The 19,231-nt window shown below is 38.5% G+C and overlaps 1 protein-coding gene across 3 annotated transcripts in view; it reads right to left on the minus strand.

Annotated features, from left to right (window-relative positions):
- The window catches only part of TRPC6 (transient receptor potential cation channel subfamily C member 6), a 91,002-nt gene that overhangs the window by 41,556 nt on the left and 30,215 nt on the right, over positions 1–19,231 (minus strand). The window lies entirely within an intron of this gene.

A 19,231-nucleotide genomic window follows, 5' to 3' on the forward strand; every position in this document is an offset into this window, starting at 1 on the left:
TGCCATTCACATACATGTTTTTTAATTGCAGACAGTATAGGCATTAAAGACCCATAAGCAGTCACCATTATGATATAGAGTATGAAAATATTTTTTTTTAAAGTAGAAAAATATTCCTAGAAGTGGGGGTCACTGGGTCAAATGGGAGTTCCATTTTTAGTTTTTTTAGGAAACTCCATACTGTTCTCCACAGTGGCTGTACTACTCTGCATTCCCACCAGCAGTGCATGAGGGTTCCTTTTTCTCCACATCCTCACCACCACTTGTCATTTGTTGATTTGTTGATGATTGCCATTCTGACAGGTGTGAGATGGCACCTCATTGTCATTTTGATTTGCATCTCTCTGATGATCAGTGGCTTTGAGCATGTTTTCATATGTCTCTTGGCCTTCCTATGTCCTCTTCCAAAAAGTATCTATTGGTCCATTGCCCATTTTTTTATTTGGTTGTTTATTTTCCTTTTGTTAAGTTGTATGAGTTCCCTGTAAATGTTGGCGATTAAACCCTTATTGGAGATAACATTGACAAATATGTTCTCCCATGCAGTGGGCTCTCTTGTTGTTTTGTTGATGGTTTCTTTTGCTGAGCAGAAGTTTTTTTATTTTGATGTAGTCCCATTGTGATCCCATTTATAGGAATATATCCCAAGAAACTAGAAACACCAATCAGAAAGGATATATGCACTCCTATGTTCATAGAAGCACAATTTACAATAGCTAAGATCTGAAAACAGCCTAAGTGCACAGCAGCTGATGAGTGGATTAGAAAACTGTGGTACATCTACACAGTGGAATATTACACTGCTGTAAAAAGGAAGGAACTCCTACCTTTTGCAACAGCATGGATGGAACTGGAGAGCATTATGCTAAGTGAAATAAGTCAGTCAGAGAAAGAAAAATATCACATGATCTCACTCATTTGTGGAATATAATGAGCAACATAAACTGATGAACAAAAAACAGATTCAGAGACAGAGAAGCATCAATCAGGTGCTCAAACCTCAGAGGGAAGGTAGGAGAGAGTGGGGGTAAAAGGGAGAGATCAACCAAAATACTTGTATGCATGCATATAAGCCTAACCAATGGACAGGGACAGCAGGAGGATGAGGGCATATATGGGAGTAGGGTGTGTGTGGGGGGCAATGAGGGATATAGACACATATGTAATACCTTAATCAATAAAATAATTGGGGGAAAATAATGAAGATACAAGCTACAGAATGGGAGAAAATAGTTGTAAATCACATATCTTATAAATACTTGAATCCACACTATTACAAAGTATTCTCAAAACTCAATAATAAGAAAATAAACAATCTGAATTATTTAAAAAGTAGAAAAAAGAGCAAATCCATTCAAATCAACATATCCTATTGAGTCCCTCCTATGCCAGAGCCCAACATTGTATAAGGCCCAGACAAACCAATGTGGAAAAAGAAAAAGGGAAACATTTCTGCCCTTATAACTCTTGTATTCTAATGGGAAAATGGGCACTTAGCACAATACCTTGTTATCAGTTGTTTAATTTTCATGATAAACCTAATTAGCAGGGTTATCTAACCAGGCTTATAGGAGAAAGTAAGTTGCAAAAATTAGGGGAATGAGTAGGAGTCAGGTGACAGTGCGTTTGGGACAGTGAGACGGGGGTCAGGTTCTGGTGAAGAGTTTTCTCCAGGAGAGGGACCACTCTTATGTTGATTTAGCACAAGGTGATCCTTGGAGGTGAGTTTCTAGGACAGCAGCATTATTTCCGGGTTAACAGATGGATGTGGTCACCAAAGAATTGTTGTATGAGCAACCATCCATCATCTGTCTTCTGCAGTTCTGAGCTCTCTTCCTTTCTCTCTGACATTTTCCTAGCTTCTAATAACCTCTTTAGCCTTCCATTTCCCCTCTTGTCTTTTTTATGTACTACATTCTATAATTTCTGTTGTATATATATAAGAGTAAGTTCAATAATTAGGGGGAGGAGAGGTGTCTGCTGAACATAGATAATGCTTTAGTGAAAAAAAACTATTTAAAAAATAAGGGGAAAAAGAGAAAGGATTGTGAGATTTATAAAAGTGAAAGTATTGAAATTAGAGAAGAAAAGGTCTCATGTAACTAAATAAAAAAAAAAAGACATAACATTGACACAAAATAGTACCAAGTACCAAAATATCAAGAACCAAGCCTCTTTGCTCTCTTCCTAAAAATGGGAGAAATAATTATTCTAACCTATATTACAGGATTATTTCCAGGGTCAACTGAAAATATAATTGGGAAAGTAAGCTTAAATTGGGATTTCATTGTTTTTCATGGCTATGGAAATGTGCATTTATATGAACAAGAAGAGTCTGACATTGTCATTTTTCAGCTGTTATTCAATTAAAATATCCACCAAAAGGCAAGAACTGCAAGGGTAATTGATGTGAGTAATTTTTGTCTTTTTATAGTAAGAACAAATATAATCAGTAGCCTTACTCATATCTCAATTTTTAATATGGTTTCCAAAGTTTTATTTGTTCCTATAACACCTAAATTTACATTAAGGTGGAATATGCCTGAGTTGTCTTTAACTCTAAAATCTTAAAATAATTATTTATGATTTAAATGCCTATTTACTTGAATAATAGCAAGTTCTATTTTAAGAAACCACTAATCTTAAACCTACTTCTTATTTTTTTCTAAACTGTCATGGCTTTAACACCTATATAACTTCCATCTTTCCAAAAGAACAGCAAAAACATTTCCACACAAAGCGTTATCTTCGATTTTAAAGCATCTCCTATATCTTTCATTGGGACCACAAATATTAAGCATATGAAGTGACATCATGGTTTTTTGTTTTTTTTTAAAAAAAGACCCAGATTATTGTTATCCCTTTAAGATTCTGTCAACAGAAAAGCCAGCTGTAGCATGTTTGTGGAGGCATGTACAATTGTGTTAGGAGGATGACTACTTGCACAAGGTAGACAGTACTCCTTGCCTGGGTTGTGAGAGAACGGGAGAGCTGCTTGCACGTTGACTGAACAAAATGTATGCTCTGCTGCCTCCATATCCTCCCTAAGAAGAGCAAAAGGCTCTGTGTATATTGTTTTGCCACAAATTATGTTGCTTAATCCCTGACTTTCTAATACAAAAGCAAAAGTAAAATCAAACCTAGAGGAGCTAGGTTATAGCACCTGTCTGAGAATGGATGTTTAAAAGCTATACAGTATAGAATTCTACATTAATTGCGTATGTAACCTAGAAAAAAAATCTGCTAGGAAAAGAAACAGCCTTTTCTATGCCAAAGCACTATGTCAACAAAAGAGATCGTTTCATTCCAGGTAAAGGGCACACTTTGCAAAGTTGGCTCTTCTGTTTAAGGAAAACATTTATTAAGAATGTTTCTTCCTCCCTTTAGCATAGATGAATTTTTAGTTTTCTACATTTTCATTCTGTATTTTTAAAATCTGTTTGATCCCACACAATATACATGTAAATGTCAGTTCTAGAACACAGCGTAGCTAGATACTGCCCCATGGTACTCAAATATTGATGCAATCATGAAAATCAACAATTTTTGCATACCTCATTGTCCTGAATCTCTCTGCTGGTGAAATAGTGTCCGTTGCCCTGGACAGTGAGAGATGGAATAATCCATCTCTATTGAAAATGCCAGCAACACAAATTAGCCTCTGAGTCGAATGGACTGTGTGCTTGAGTCCAGAGCATGTGCAGTAATTTCCTGTTCAAATCTGATGCACTTGAACCAGATGGAACGCCTACAGACCAAGCACTATAGGAAGTATCTAGCTTAACATTTATTCTTTGCTTCAAGGATACTTTAAAATATTTGAATTAAAGTACAATTCCACTAAAGCAGAAATGTTAGAGATGTAAATGATACCTAACTATTCCAGGCAGCATGGAAGAGCCAGAAGAGTGGATTTTATTATTATTTTTTCTTTCTTTCTTTCTTTCTTTTTAAACATATTTTATTGACTTTTTGCAGAGAGGAAGAGAGAGGAATAGAGAGTCAGAAACATGGATCAGCTGCCTCTTGCACACCCCCTACCGGGGATGTGCCCCCAACCAAGGTACATGTCCTTGAATGGAATCGAACCTGGGACCCTTCAGTCTGCAGGCTGACGCTCTAACTGAGCGAAACCAGTTTCGGCCAGAAGAATGGATTTTAAATTCAGCCCAGGAAAGTGAACATAATTCTGGGACTTCCTTTAGGAAGTCCCAGAATATGCATTTTATTACCTACACACTTACTCCTGGGGAGGGGGGGGGATTGGACTGGGATATTTAGAAATGAACAATCAACACAACTAGTAATTTTGTAGACTACTTTTAGGGGGGTGAATGATAAAAAAGAGTTTCATTCTAGTTTTATAAAAATGAGACCAGTATTACCGCCTACTGAATCTCTGGTCACATACCCATCTCCTTTCCTCAGGGCTGAAGGAGTACTAACCAATTAAAGTGGTTTTCCTTCGCCTCGTGAGAGCCAAGACTGCTCTGCCTCATTCATCACTGAGTCCCCAGTGCTCAGCAGGAAGGCACAGTGCAGACATTTTCAACATAACTGACAAATGCACGAATCCCTCTTGTCAAAGGAATAAAGTTCAAAGCCTGTTTGTTCCCTAGGAAGCCGACATCAAATCACTACAATGTACAACCCTACAAACAAAAAAGAAACAACACGTAAAGGCTAAAGCACAGCGTTCTCCCATGTATACATAGCATTTTATATTCAATTCAAATAAGCAGCACGTTCTTCAGAGAATGAAGGAAGTCGGAAGGCATCTTTTTTATGACATCCTTGCGACTTGTTTTTAATCCAGAAATAGAGATTTTCTTCTCCTTAAAGGCAGGACTAATGTTCTCTCATCACTTCTGCTCTCTCTGCCTACCCTTGACATTGCATATAGAGCATAACCACCCATATTCACAACGTGTAACTAAACCCCTTGAACCTCCAGGTAGTTTTCGTGATAGGAATTATTTTAATTCAAGCAGCTCTGGTTTTCCCCATGGGCTCCTCTCATTTCATCAAATACTAACTTCCCATTTGATCAGTCACATGTCACACCACTGCCTTTCTGCTTCTTAAGCAAAGTAGCCAGAACTGTTGGTCACTTTCAGCAAGAGTATGACTGAAAAACGCCGAGACCGGTTTGGCTCAGTGGATAGAGCATCGGCCTGCAGACTGAAAGATCCCAGGTTCCATTCTGGTCAAGGACATGTACCTTGGTTGTTGGCACATCCCCATGAGGGCATGTGCAGGAGGCAGCTGATCGATGTTTCTCTCTCATCGATGTTTCTGACTCTCTATCCCTCTCTCTTCCTCTCTGTAAAAAAAAAAAAAAAGATAAAAAATAAAATAAAATCAAAATCAATAAAATATACGGTATATTTAAAAAAGTATGACTGAAAAATATCTTGTGCATATGCATGTTTTTACTTGTTAATTTTATCACCAATTTGCTTATAAATTAGAAACCTAACTATGCCAGAGAATAAAAGCACGAGTAAATAATGGAACAGTTACAGAAACCTGACATTTTATAAAACAACTAAGTCTGAAACAATCACTGTTTCTTTTCAGCCTGCTGTTGTGGTTTATTTCATGTGTCACATCTTCTTTCTTTGAGATGCTCTTTAGTAGATTTCTGGGTGCATGCTTTTATTTTGATCTATTTTAACAGAGTACTCTTGGGAATATTAAAAAGTTTATGTGTAATAAAAGCAAAAATATATCCCAATTATCTTATCAAATAAAAAGGGTTTAGACCCTTTGCTTCTATTATCAACAGCTGTCATAACGCTTATTTTCCCATTCCACAAATAACTTCTGTGTAAGACAGAGTCCAGGCAGGAAAAGGAGAGTATACTTAACCTGAATAATCTGAGGGGTTTACTGAAGAGATTCTGGGAATATGTGGGAAGGAGTTAGGGAAATTCAACATGGCGGCCTGCAATACCCAGATCTAGGCCAGTGTAAGCTTACACCTAAAGGGGCAGAAGGAGGGAGCCATTACTAGAAGTTAAAAAGGGTGACCATAGGCAAGGGCTGCTTGAGAGAGTGTCTGACATTTAATAGAGGGTAACAGCCAACCCTCAAGGAGAGAGCCAGGGGAACTGGTACCCTGGCCACACTCCCCTGATCTCTGCTCTTCCACAGTAGCCTCCCATGCTCTGTACTGAACCACATGCCTGGGCCACAGAGGACCACTATGCCCGGAGGCAGAGGGCACTCTGCAGATAGTGGAGAGTGGACCAGGAAGCCAAGAAAACAACCCTCAGCACACACTCTGTAAGGGAACTTGACTGCCATGATTAACTCCTTCAGAAATCACTGACGAAAACATTTGCACAAAGAAAATGATAAGTGTGTGATTGTTTTATGATGAGTCACTGATGCATCATTGGTTCTCACCTTTCTGAGCTTATTTTCCCCTTCTATAAGCTGTCAGGAAAGACACCCACCTTCAATTTCAGGCAGTCCCTTATCTTTAAAAAACGAGCCTTTTGGATTCATCCATCTGCATTGTAGGTCGATGCTCAGATGAGAATGAACAACTCTGATTCTGAGGGTGTGAAGGAGGGTGTGATGGCATAGAAACACTTAGAATTACTAAAATTGTGCATACAGCACAAGCCAAAGCTGCTGACCATCGGAGACAATGGTGCTGAGGAAATGAACTTAATAGCTCTGCAACATACTCTCAACCTCTACCACAGGGCTAGCTCGTTCCACTGTTCACAGGGCAGATTCATATGAGCCCACATGTTTAAGAGAGTTCAAATGTGGAGAGAGAGAGGTTGGGCAATGGAGTGCACTGTTCATTTAGGAATATAATGTGTGAAATGCCTTCCTTTGCTAATGAAGTATGATTTTAAATACTCTATCAAATCTCAGGTCCACACCAGAATCTTAACAGTTCATTCATTCACTAATTCATTCATGTATTGATTCTTTCATTTATTAATTTAGCTATTTACAGTTCCAGGCATTGTGCTAGGCACATGAAGGATACACCAGGAAAAGACAGATGACAGAAAAGAGAGATGTAAACAAAAGATTACAGGGCAATAAATGTTATCAAAGGTATGATGTCCTATATAAATGAATAACAAATACTTTTCATCTCAGTCTATGGGTCAGGGAAAGCCTTCTGAAGAGATCTCTTATTCTAAGAATGAAGAAGAAGTTAGCAGAGGGGAAAGAACAGAAGCAGCCCTCCAGGCAGAGAGAGCCAACATGTATAAGTCAATAGTCCAGAGAAAGCGGAAAGATGTCCATGATAGCTGGAATTCCCTCCTCCAGGAGATTTCTGATTCTGGGCTCAGTTGAATTGGAGGTTGAGGGCTTAGGGTTAGAGCTGGAGTCTGGCTTTCATTGCTATCCTCAGTTCAGCACTTAGGACTTACACCTTTGGGCTGAAAAGGGAACATTTAGGTAACTCTCAAATAGCTAAAGACTCCAATTTAAGAGAGTCAAGCTTCAGAACTCAAGTATTGGGTCTTTGGCTCTGGGAGTTTTGTCCTGAAGCTTTTGGAGCTATATAATTCAAGTCCCAAGTTCAGAAAAATTAAGACTAAATCTAGGGCTGCTGAGAACTGAGTCCTGAGGTATCTGGACTTGAGGCAACTCCGGGGAGCCATGGGAAATATTGGGGAGAACATAGCTCAGAAGAAAGATGGGCTTTATTGGGGATCCTGGCTCTGCCGCTTACTAATCTAATGGTGTGATCTCTCTGAGCCTCAGATTTCTTGGCGATACAATGGATGTGTGAGGCAGGGAAGGGGAAGCAGTTTCTTTATATGGTTACGATGAAATTGGTGATTTGTGAAATTCAACTTAAAGTACTTCCATCTCTCATCTATTATGGATTTCAAATCCTTCTTAATCATAATTGTTCAATGCCTTCCAGTTTTAAGATGTTCTGCTTAGTAAGCAAAATGAAAGCTAAGTAACTATTAAATAGCTTCTCTTTCCCCAAAGCCATCACTTGTTTTGGTACCATGTGCCCAAACAACCGATTGACCCTCCCTTTTTTATTGTTATTTTTTGTTGTTTTTATTGTTTTTCCCCTTGCTCTGTACATCAATATGATTAAAAAAGCATTTTCATTGCCTTAGTGCAAGCATGTCAAACTCGCATGTGGCCCAGCCTGCTACGAGTTTGACATGTTTGTGTGTGTGTGTGTGTGTGTGTGTGGCAGGGGTGGGTGGGGGGAAGGAGGGTCTTTGGCTCTCTCACATTTGTGGGGTTCCCATACAGATGTATGGATTAAATTTGGTTATTTTCTCCTGCTAATCTGTCTCGTGTCTACTTAATTATATGACCGGACATAAGAACCTTGAGGGCAGAGGAGAGTTTGTTTGGCCCCCACAGAAGTAAACATAACTCTTCCTAATGGCCCTCCATCATTCAGGCAGCTGAGGGGAATGGAGACGGACCACTCTGTAGATGCAACCCTATGTGCTTCACTTTCCACAAACTACCGGTAACAGCCTATGGCACATGTGTCAAACACAAGGCCCGCGGGCCAAATCCGTCCCGCCAGGCCTTGCAATGTGGCCCGCACCACGCTGTCATCACTGCACTCCGCTGCATTTCCATCACAATGACAGTTTATGACTGTTCAGTAAACCATTCGGCCCGCGATTTAGGCTGGATTTTAGATTTTGGCCCCTTCTCTGATTGAGTTCGACACCCCTATGCATTTAGAATTTCTCCTATCAGAGGGATGCAATCTCATTAGCAACACACCTGTTTTTAGATCATGGGGATAAAAGAATTTTATATTTCAATATGAAAACGGTCACAAGACTGAACCACCCAATTTTTACATACTAACTAAAATATTTCAATAATTCACAAAGCCTGTTTTTAAATGGGCTAATGAATCAAAGGGCAATATATCATAAGTAGTAAAAGTTGCCCAATGACTTACAAAACTCATCTGTATTCTATGAAGTTGACATTTAAGCCATTCCTAGCATCATGTTAGACATTTTTAAACTATAGAACATTTTTTCCTCATCCAGTGCCCTAATTAATAAATTTCTACCAAATACCCCAGATTCACAGTGGTTAAAAACACAGATGCTGGAGTAACAATGCGTGATTCCAGTTCTGGCCATTTGTTGACTCTCTGGCTTAATCCAAATAAGGAATATAATGCTTCTACTTCACAGGATTGGTAGGAGGGTTACAATATTGTGTGTATTTTTTAAAGTATTATTTATAACCCTGGTGTAATACTTAATGCTTAATTAAATTATTTTCTTAACAACCTTACACAGTATGTACCTCTTATCATTCTTATTGTGATAAAGATAATGTAAGCATTTAGCACTTGACAATAGTTAAGTATTTAATAAACAGTCATAATTGTTATTATGATATTATTTAATTTTCACTGTAGTTGGTAAAGTTGGTTTTAGTACTTCCACTTCACATATGAAAAAAAATGTTTGGGGACTGACTTGAAACAGGGATGGAATATATAAACAAAGGTGTTGTCATTTTTCTAATACAGCTGGAAAAAAAGCTAATATTGGATACTTTAAAAAATGAACTCTCTACAATGCCTAGGACTAGTTATGGTATATAGACAATTCTTAAGTTCATACTTGTTCAAATAGTAAAACAAGATTGTAAACTTAGAACTGCAGTTGTCATGTTTCATTATTAAATCTTGTGTTTATTGTTGTGAAACACATATGCTGAAGAGAGCTACAAATCTAAGTTCAGTAACAAAATTAACACCATCTGCTTCCCCCATCCCCCAGTCCTCCCTCCCACCCCACAACCCACCTCAGACCACCTCAGACCACCTGCTACCTGGAGGCCCCTGTGTCCCATTTTGAATTACTATCTCCCCCTGCAGGTCAACAAGAGACCACTACACCACTATCTGCTTTTCGTGTTAAACCGTCTCTTAACTTTATTTTTAGAGTGTCTCCATTTCTGTACACCCTGAACAATATAGGTTCATTTGGGAAATGTAAGTAATTAGCACAAACCTGGCATAATAAGGAAAGGGAAACCTTGCCACTGCTGCGCTATGGAAGGGAAGCTCCGACGACAAGACACAGAGTGTGCGTGGTTCCCTGTCCGGCTCCAGCTTCCCGGGAGTTCACAAGGGCCCCTGTGGCTTAGGCAGGGGCACCTCCTCTGTCAGAACTGAGAAGTGGAGATACTTTAGTGGACTGCTGGCTGTTCTGCTGGTGGGAGAAGGGGTTGGCCCTGCAATTTGGGGGTTATCCACTGTCTTCCAGGACAAAGACTTTCTCCCTTTGGCTTCTTTTCTCTTTCACTACCTAACACTTTTCACACCACTTTAGCCTTTCCCTCCAGAAGATAGACGGTTCCAAGGTTGCTCTTTCACGCTGCTGTGCACTTTTTGAAGTCCTTCCCCTGTGGTTCATGGTCTCATCTACCAGAACTCCTTCGTGAACTGTTTTCCAGACTTAGGGGAGGCGCAGTGTCTCCCCAGCAGTTTCAGGTCAACCTGAGGCTCTCAACTAGCTTTCTCCGCTCTTCCCCGCGGTGCTCCTTGGTACAGCTTTGGCTTCAAAGCAGGCTAGGCTTGAGGAGCCAGGCAGGAGGCCAAGATCCCGCAGTAGGATTGTTAAAGAGAAAACCGCAGGCCCAAAATAATTTCTTTTTGCTCATTTCCTTCAACATATTTATTTCCCCCCTGAAATTTGCACTTCCCCTGAAAGTGCCAAATGGGGTTTCTGGGTTTTACAAGGCTCTGTTGAATTACTACCTCTAGGTCTTGGTTAAACATGCTTTCACCAATTACTCTAAAGTCTGAAAAACAACTTAAAACTGCTACATTCAATTAAGCAGAAGCCTCTAGGAAACTCAGAAAAATTTAAAAAGCAAAATCTTTTTTTTATCATTTCATGTTCACAATAATTGGATTAAGAAAGCAAGTGTTCTAAAAAACACTGAGGGAAAATATGGATTTCACATTTTTTAAAATCTTTATTGTTCATATTATTACAGATGTTCCTCTTCCACCCACCCTCCATTGCTCCCCTCCACCAGGTTCCCACCCCACCCTCTGCCCTTTCCCCACCCATCATTGTCCTCATCCATAAGTGCACAGTTTATGTTCAATCTCTTCCCACATCCCCCTCTCCCCTTTTCCCCGAGAATCGTCAGTTCATACCCCTTCCATACCTCTGATTCTATTATATTCAACAGTTAATATTGTTCATCAGATTTTTAAAAAAATTGTTTTTGGTTTTTAGATTCACTTGTTGATAGCTACGTATTTGTTGTTCATAGTTTTTATCTTTATTTACTTTCTCTTCCAAAAGAACCCCCTTCAGCAATTCATATAATTCTGATTTGATGGTGATGAACTCCTTTAGCTTTTTTTTAATTGGTGAAGCTCTTTATATGGCCTTTGATTCTGAGTGATAGCTTTGCTGGGTAGATTATTTTTGGCTGTTGGTTCTTACTATTCATCATCTTGAATATTTCTTGCCATTCCCGTCTGGCCTGCATGGTTTCTGTTGAGAAATCAGCTGACAATCGTATAGGTGCCCCTTTAAAGGTAACTACCTGCTTTGCTCTTGCTGCTTTTAATATTCTCTCTTTGTCTTTTGCTCTTGGAATTTTAATTATGATTTGTCTTGGTGTGGTCTTCTTTGGATTCCTTTTGTTTGGAGTTCTGTGCGCTTCCTGGACTTCTAAGTCTAATTCTTTCACCAGGTAAGGGAAGTTTTCTGTCACTATTTCTTTCAGTATGTTTTCGATATCTTGCTCTTTCTCATTCTGGGACCCCCCATAATTCTGATGTTGGTTCGCTTGAAGTTGTCCCAGAGTTTTCTTACATTATCTTCTGGATTCTCTTGCCTTCTTGCTTCTGCGGAGGAGTGTCTTCTGGCTCTTTATGTTCCAAATCTTTGACTTGATTCTTGCGATCTTCCATTCTGTTTTTAGGACTCTGTATAATACTTTTTTATTTCTGACAATGTATTCTTTATTTCTTGTTGATCCCTTATTATTTCTTGTTGATCCCTTATTATTTCTAGTTGATCCCTTTTCATATCCTCATAGGTCTTATCGACCTTTTCTAGGAAGTTCTTGAAAAACCTTATAAGCGTGGTTTTGAACTCTATATCCAGTCGCTTTTTGTCTTCAGTTTCTTTCGTTTGTGATCTACAATATTTCCTTGTCTGGGCATTTTCGCAGCTTCCCTGATGGGGCAGAGTTTCAGGGTGGAGCCTACAGCCTTGGCTTCTGTCAGCCACGCCCTATGCGGCTCCTGAGTCTCAGTATTCCTTAGGGTCCTTCAGTACTCACTGCAAGCACCTCTGAGAGTGGGGTGCCCTCGAGTTTTGCCTGCTACCAAACAGTCTAGTCTTTCCCTCAATGAGCCCAGAATTTGGGTTCAGTTCAGTTGGAAATGGGGTTGGAAGTGTGGTTCAGAGCCGTCTGGAGCTTTTGTCTCCTTCCCGCCAGGGCAATCCCGCGGCACCGCCAACCGTCCCTTCTCTGCACACGATATGTGCACCTCTGAGGGCTCTGCCTTTTGCCGCTTCCCCGGAGTTCCACCTTACAGCCCCTGTTCCCTCTGGATGAGCCTGGGTCCCTGGAGTCTGGCCTAGAACTGGGGTTCAGAGCAGTGGGAACTGGGGCTCAGCACAGTCTGGAGCCTTTGTCTCCTTCCTGCTAGGGCAATCTAGCATCAGAGTCAACAGTTCGTCCTCTGCGCACAGTGTGCGTGCCTCCGGGGGCTCTGCCTTTCGCCGCTCCCTTGCTATTCCGCCTCACAGCCCAGGCTCCCTCTGTTTGAGCCTGGGTCCCCAGGGTCTGGCCTGGAACTGAGGTTCAGCGCTGTCGGGTCTGGGGTTCAGCACAGTCCAGAACTTTTATCTCCTTCCCGATAGGGAATGCCAGCCAGGCACTCAGCCGCCCCTCCTCTCTGGCTCCATCCTCTCAGCGCTCACCGCGTGTCTCCGTGCTTTAGGCTTTTACAGCTCCTCCGCTGTTCCTTCTGGTTTTCTCCTTGCTTCTCGTTGTAAATTTCCAGTCAGCCGACTTTCCTGTAGTTCTGGGTAATGTCCATTTTATATTTTAGTTGTATTTTATTGAAATAGTTGTGTGCGGCTGCGGTTAGGTGTTTACCTGTGCAGCCATCTTGGATCCTCTCTACTTTTTTTTTTTTTTTTTTTCCCATGACAGAGTCCTAGTGCTGCATACTAGGTTAAGAGGAGAACATAAGTATTTTGTGAAGTCAGGTGTGTATACATATGAGTATGCATATAATACCTAATTTAATTAGTTTTGTGGACCCTTTGCAGCTTTTGTAAGAATAATGGTGTACAATTTCAAGTTTACTAATTAACCAACCTGATAAAATTATTGATTTGCAATAGGATATATTTTACAATGCAGTAACTAAATAGTTATTCCTTTCAAGTTGCTTTTCGTTCTTTGTTCAAGTTACTGGCACCCCAAACCTTTTCTTAAATGCAAAAAAATATAAAATACTTTTATCTAAGTCTGTCTATATATCTATAGCCAGGTTTATATCTATTAGAATAACTAAATTTGTGTTACATTTGTGTATTCTTTTTTTATTTTAAGCATGTTTGATAGAAAAGGGAAAAGTCAGATGAATGAAGTAGTACCCACATGTTAAGTCCTGAGAGATTGACATGCAAAGATATCTACCATTTATGACCTGCAAACACAATGCAGGCCATAGAGCAGCATAGGCAATATGACCTTACCAATGTGAACTGACTATGAAATACTTTGGTTGAAAAGTATCTTTAAAATTCACTATTGCCTTTGAGCAGTGTTTCCCAAACTTTTGACATATGTGTACCCCTTCTATAATTTTCATAACCCTGAGTATCCCTCGTACTCATGAGAACGTAGAATTAGGTGCAGCTAAGCACAGTGCAGTGCATATCCCCACCAAACTCCGGTGCAATGCGTACCCCCACCAAACTCTTCCCGTACCCCTGGGGGTACGCGTACCACACTTTGGGAAACAATGACTTAGAGTGTTGTTGTCCTCTATATTCAAATAACACATCATAAAGAGCTGCTTAACTTGGTACTTGGAACACATTAACTACTCAACACCATTACTATTATTTGACAATTGTTATTAACTCATATATGTAGCCTGCTTTCTCTTATCATGGAAATCTATGGGCTGTAGGCCCACTGCCTTTGCCTCATGGTGCTTTCTTAGCCTGTGCATATTAGAAAAGAAAAATCATGTTTTGGAGTGTGAGGTTACAAGTAAACTAGAGGCCCGTTGCACAAAGATTTGTGCAATTGGCCTTCCTTTCCCTTGCTGCTGGTACCAATTTTCCCCTGGCACCCGAGACCTAGGCCATATCAGAGCCAAGCCTTCAGCCTTTAGGCTTGGCCCTGCCAAAGAGGAGCCTTCAGTTGTCAGTCTTCAGTCTTTGATCGGGTAGAGCCTTCAGTCTTTGCTCCATGCCTGTGTATGCAAATTAACCCATTATCTTTGTTGGGTTAATTTGCATGCTCATTCCTGATTGGCTGGCAGGGGTTGCAGAGGTATGGTTAATTTGCATCTTTCTCTTTTAGTAGTGTACACGTGTCAATAAAAATTATGTGAGTCAAACAGAATTTTGACAGACAAAAAAGTTTCTTAGATGGTTTCAGAAAGGCTAAATTGACCTAAGAGTGTGTATAAAACAATGATTTATAAAATAATACCACAGACCAATTGGTTTCTAGAATTATTAAAATATTAAATATTCCTTCCAAGCCACACATCCTGGAATTTCCAACAATTGAGTGAACAGCCCTTTTAGCCAGCAGGAGGCATGAACCATGGATGGCACTGTTTAACTCTGATTAACCATGAATGAACTGAATTTCAGTTGAAAGTAAGGAAAAATAAGTACATTTTCTAAGGAATTCACTTATATTTTAAACACCAGACTTATAGGTGCACAAAACTTCATTTTGTGTCTTTTCATGGCTCACCCACTTTTATTATGTTCTAGGCCATCCATTGTATGAATTCAGGGAGTTTGTAAAGTGAGGCCACCTGTATGATACACACTAGATGCATCAATGCTGGGAAATTAGCAGGTGGTGAAGCAACAGCCCTTCGGAATCAATCATGGATCAATTTCAGTGAGATTTTTTTTTTTCTGTGATTATAGAAAATGTAGAAAACTGGACTGATTCTGAAATGTGAATGAGTAGTTCTGCTTACATTTTAGTAAAATCCATGATAACATACTTTTTCTCCAATGTGCTTTGGCTAGTCTGTTCAAAAGCAGAGCGTAAAAATATTATTAATTGGGGATACAAGTTAATCACTTTTATTATACTTGTAAATTAAGATAAATATTTTGCAGATAAATTCAATGACCTGGAAAAGTTTTAATTAAATAAGGTGGTGAAGCAACAGCCCTTATAAATTAATCATGGATCAATTTCAGTAAGATCTTTTTTTTCCCTGTGATTAATTATAGATTTGAAATACAAAATCACATTTTATCACACTCTTGGTTATATCAAAATATAGCAAGGAATTGAGTAATATAAGAAGATGAAAAAGTTATTCAAAACTCTTTCAGTTCCCTTTAGCACTGAGCAGTACATGCCTGTAAAATTATTTCCTAGGAATGCTAAAACCGCTCAGCAGTGGAAGTGAGGTGACACCACCAGGGTAGGCAAATCAAAGACTGTCAACGGCTTCTGCTAAACAGCCACAGTGGGAAGGGTATCAAGTGGATCAAGAGCAGATGAGGAAACAGAAAACAAGGTAGGGCCTAAGGAATAATTTGAGAATTAAGAAGACCTAGGCATTCCAAGCAGTTATCTTTTTAGTGTTTTTTTTAAAGATATACTTTAATGATTTTCTTTTTTTACAGAGAGGAAATGAGAGGAACAGGAACAGAGAGCTAGAAACATCGATGAGAGAGAAACATCGATCAGCTGCCTCCTGCACACCCACACTGGGGATGTGCTTGCAACCAAGGCACATGCCCTTGACAAGAATCGAACCTGGAACCCCTTAGTCCACAGGCTGATGCTCTATCCACTTAGCCATACCAGTTACAGTAATCTTTTTAATTTTTATTATTTTTAAAGACATGATAAAGGAAAGGGTGATATTTTTCACGGTATATATATATATATATAAAATTTTTATCATATACATTTTCCCCAGACTCATGTAATATTAAATGTCTGCATTTATCATACATGCTTGGAGTATATTGAAATTCATTCTTGTTTAGCTGAGTTGCCATATATAAAAAATGACTGTATTTCTCACAATTTCTATGAGACAGAAGGCTTAGGCCAGGGACAGGCTGAATGGATGGCATATGAGGGTATTCTTCATGCACAATTTCTGACTAGGGCTTCCATTAATGCCTACTATGACAAGGACTGGAAACCACCTTGAAGGATCTTAGACTAAAGGATAGCTCTTCCCAGTGCTGAAGAAAATCAGCACTGCCCTATTAGTATTCTCAGTAATTCAAAAACTAAATCTCAGAATAGTGTCTACTAAAAAGTAAAAATATTTTGCTGTTGAAGTAAAGTATATAAATTTTTTGAACAAGTCTTTATAGATAAATTTGTATAAGCAACCATTATGTTTAGCAAATGTGATATAGGTATAATACTAAATGATAAAAAATAAATAAAAATGAAAGGTGAATCTAAATAGATGAACATGCTATGGATATTAGACTCAAGTGTAAAGGATAAAACTTTATAAACAAACTTATGAGAAAAATCTTTATGACATTAGATTAGACAAACTTTCTTAAATAGCTTAAAACCATTAAAAATTGACAAGCTACACTTCAAAATCAAAAAACTTTTGCTCCTGATACACACTCAGAAAGTAAAGAGATGCTCAACATCACTAATCATCAGAGAAATGCAAATTAAAACCATAATTAGGTATCTCCTCACACCTGTCAGAAAGACTATCATAAATAAATCTACAAATGACAAGTGCTGGAGAGGATGTGGAGAAAAGGGAACCCTCATGCACTGTTGGTGGGAATGCAGCCTGGTGCAGCCACTGTGGAAAACTGTATAGAGTTACTTCAGAATTTAAAAATGGAACTTCCTTATGACCCAACAATTCCTCTTTTCGGAATATATCCAAAGAAACCCAAAATACTAATTCAAAAGAATATATGCACCCTTATGTTCATTGCAGCATTACTTACAATAGCCAAAATTTGGAAGCAGCCCAAATGTCCATCAGTAGATGAGCTGATTAAAAAAGTTGAGTTTCCCAGCCAGTGTGGCTCAATGGTTGAGTGTTGACCCAGGAACTAAGAGGACACCTGTTCAATTCCCAGACAGGGCACATATCCAGGTTGTGGACTGGATACACAATAAGGGGCATGCAGAAGATAGCTGATTTTTTATGTTTCTCTCTCATGGACATTTCTATCTCTCTATATGTCTCCCTTTCTCTGTCTCTAAAAAATCAATAAAAACATATTTAAGAAAATAAAAGTAAAATTAAAAAGCTGTAGTATATTTACACAACGCAATACTGATTGCTAAGGTGAAGAAGAAGAAAAAAAGAAGGAAATCTTACCTTGTGTAACAGTATGGGTGGACCTGGAGAATGTTATGCTAATTGAAATAAGTCAATTAGAGAAAGAAAAGTACCATGTGATCTCACATATATGTGGAATCTAATGAACAAAATAAACTAACAAACAAGTAGGAAAAATTCATATATACAGAGTACAGACTGACAGCTCTCAGAGGGGAAGGGGTTGGAGACTAGGTAAGAAGGGTAAAGGAATTAAGGAAAGAAAGGAAAGGAAGAAAGACTCATGGACACCGAAAACAGTATGATGATTGCCAGAGGGAAGGGAGAATAAATAGCAGTGGAAGAAGACTTGAATTGGAGTGGCAAACACACAATACAATATGCAGATGATGTTTTGTAGAATTGTGCACCTGAAACCTGTGTAATTCTATTAACCAATGTCATACCAATAAATTCAGTTTAAAAAATGGAAAGACAAACTGCAGAAGGGGAGAAATATTTACAAAACACATATACAATAAAGGCTTTGTATCCAGAATATACATATATACTCATTCAGCCCCAAAGCATTTCTTAAAATTTAGCTAACACATTAGATGTTTTGCGCCATTGCTTAAAATAATGTTCAAGCATATGATGGAGGCCTTTATCATTTTTCTTCCCTTAACTACCACATCTATCCATTTGCCTTATTCTACTGAGATAAGCTTTATTTTTCACATCAGCTATTAAACATAGGCATCAATTTTACCTAACCCATTTGTCATTGTAGCAACTCAGTAAGACGATCCAAAAAAAAAAAAAAAAAAAAAGGGGCAAAAGATTTAAAAGACATCGCATCAAAAAAATACATACAAATGGCCAATACGCACATAAAAAGAAGCTGAACTTAATCATCAAATCAATACTTAAAAAGACTGATGATATCAAGCTTGTCAAGGGTGTGGAGTACGTGGAACTCATACACTGTTCTTGGGAATAAAAAAACTGAACAGCCCCTTTGAAAGGCACATTGGCAGTTTCTTATAAAGTTAACCTACATGTACTCTGTGATTCCAAGACAAATGAAAACATATCTATATGCAATGTTTATAGCAACTTTACTCACAATAAAAAAAAAAAAAAAAAAAAAAAAACCTGGGAAAAATCCAAATGTCCATTAACTTGTAAGTGAATAAACAAATTATGGTACATCCATCCAGTGAAATACTACTCATCAATAAAAATGAATGAGCTATGAGACATGCAATAACATGCATATATCTCAAAAACATTCCGTTGAACTAAAGAATCCGGAAAGAAAAAGCATGTGTAAAATTCCATTTGTATGACATTCTAGAAAAGGCAAAATGATAGGGACCAAAAAAAAAATTAAAAAAAAAAAAAAAAAATATATATATATATATATATATATATATATATATATATATATATATATGTTGGTGAATGCAAGGCTAGGGATCAAGAGAGGAAAATTTGAGGGTGATAAAACTTTGTATATTTTTATTTTAGTTTTGGTTTCATGACTGCATATATTTGCCAAAACTCATTCAATTGTATGCTTAAGAAGGGTGAATTTTATTGTATGTAATTTAGAGCTCAGCAAAAGTTTTTCAAAAATGTTTCATGCCAACTGGTTCATTGAGATTCTTTTAAATGCTGTGGGAATTTACTTTGTTCAAATCT

The sequence above is a fragment of the Pipistrellus kuhlii genome, unplaced genomic scaffold (assembly GCF_014108245.1).
Source record: "Pipistrellus kuhlii isolate mPipKuh1 unplaced genomic scaffold, mPipKuh1.p scaffold_m20_p_9, whole genome shotgun sequence".
Taxonomy (NCBI): Eukaryota; Metazoa; Chordata; class Mammalia; order Chiroptera; family Vespertilionidae; genus Pipistrellus; species Pipistrellus kuhlii.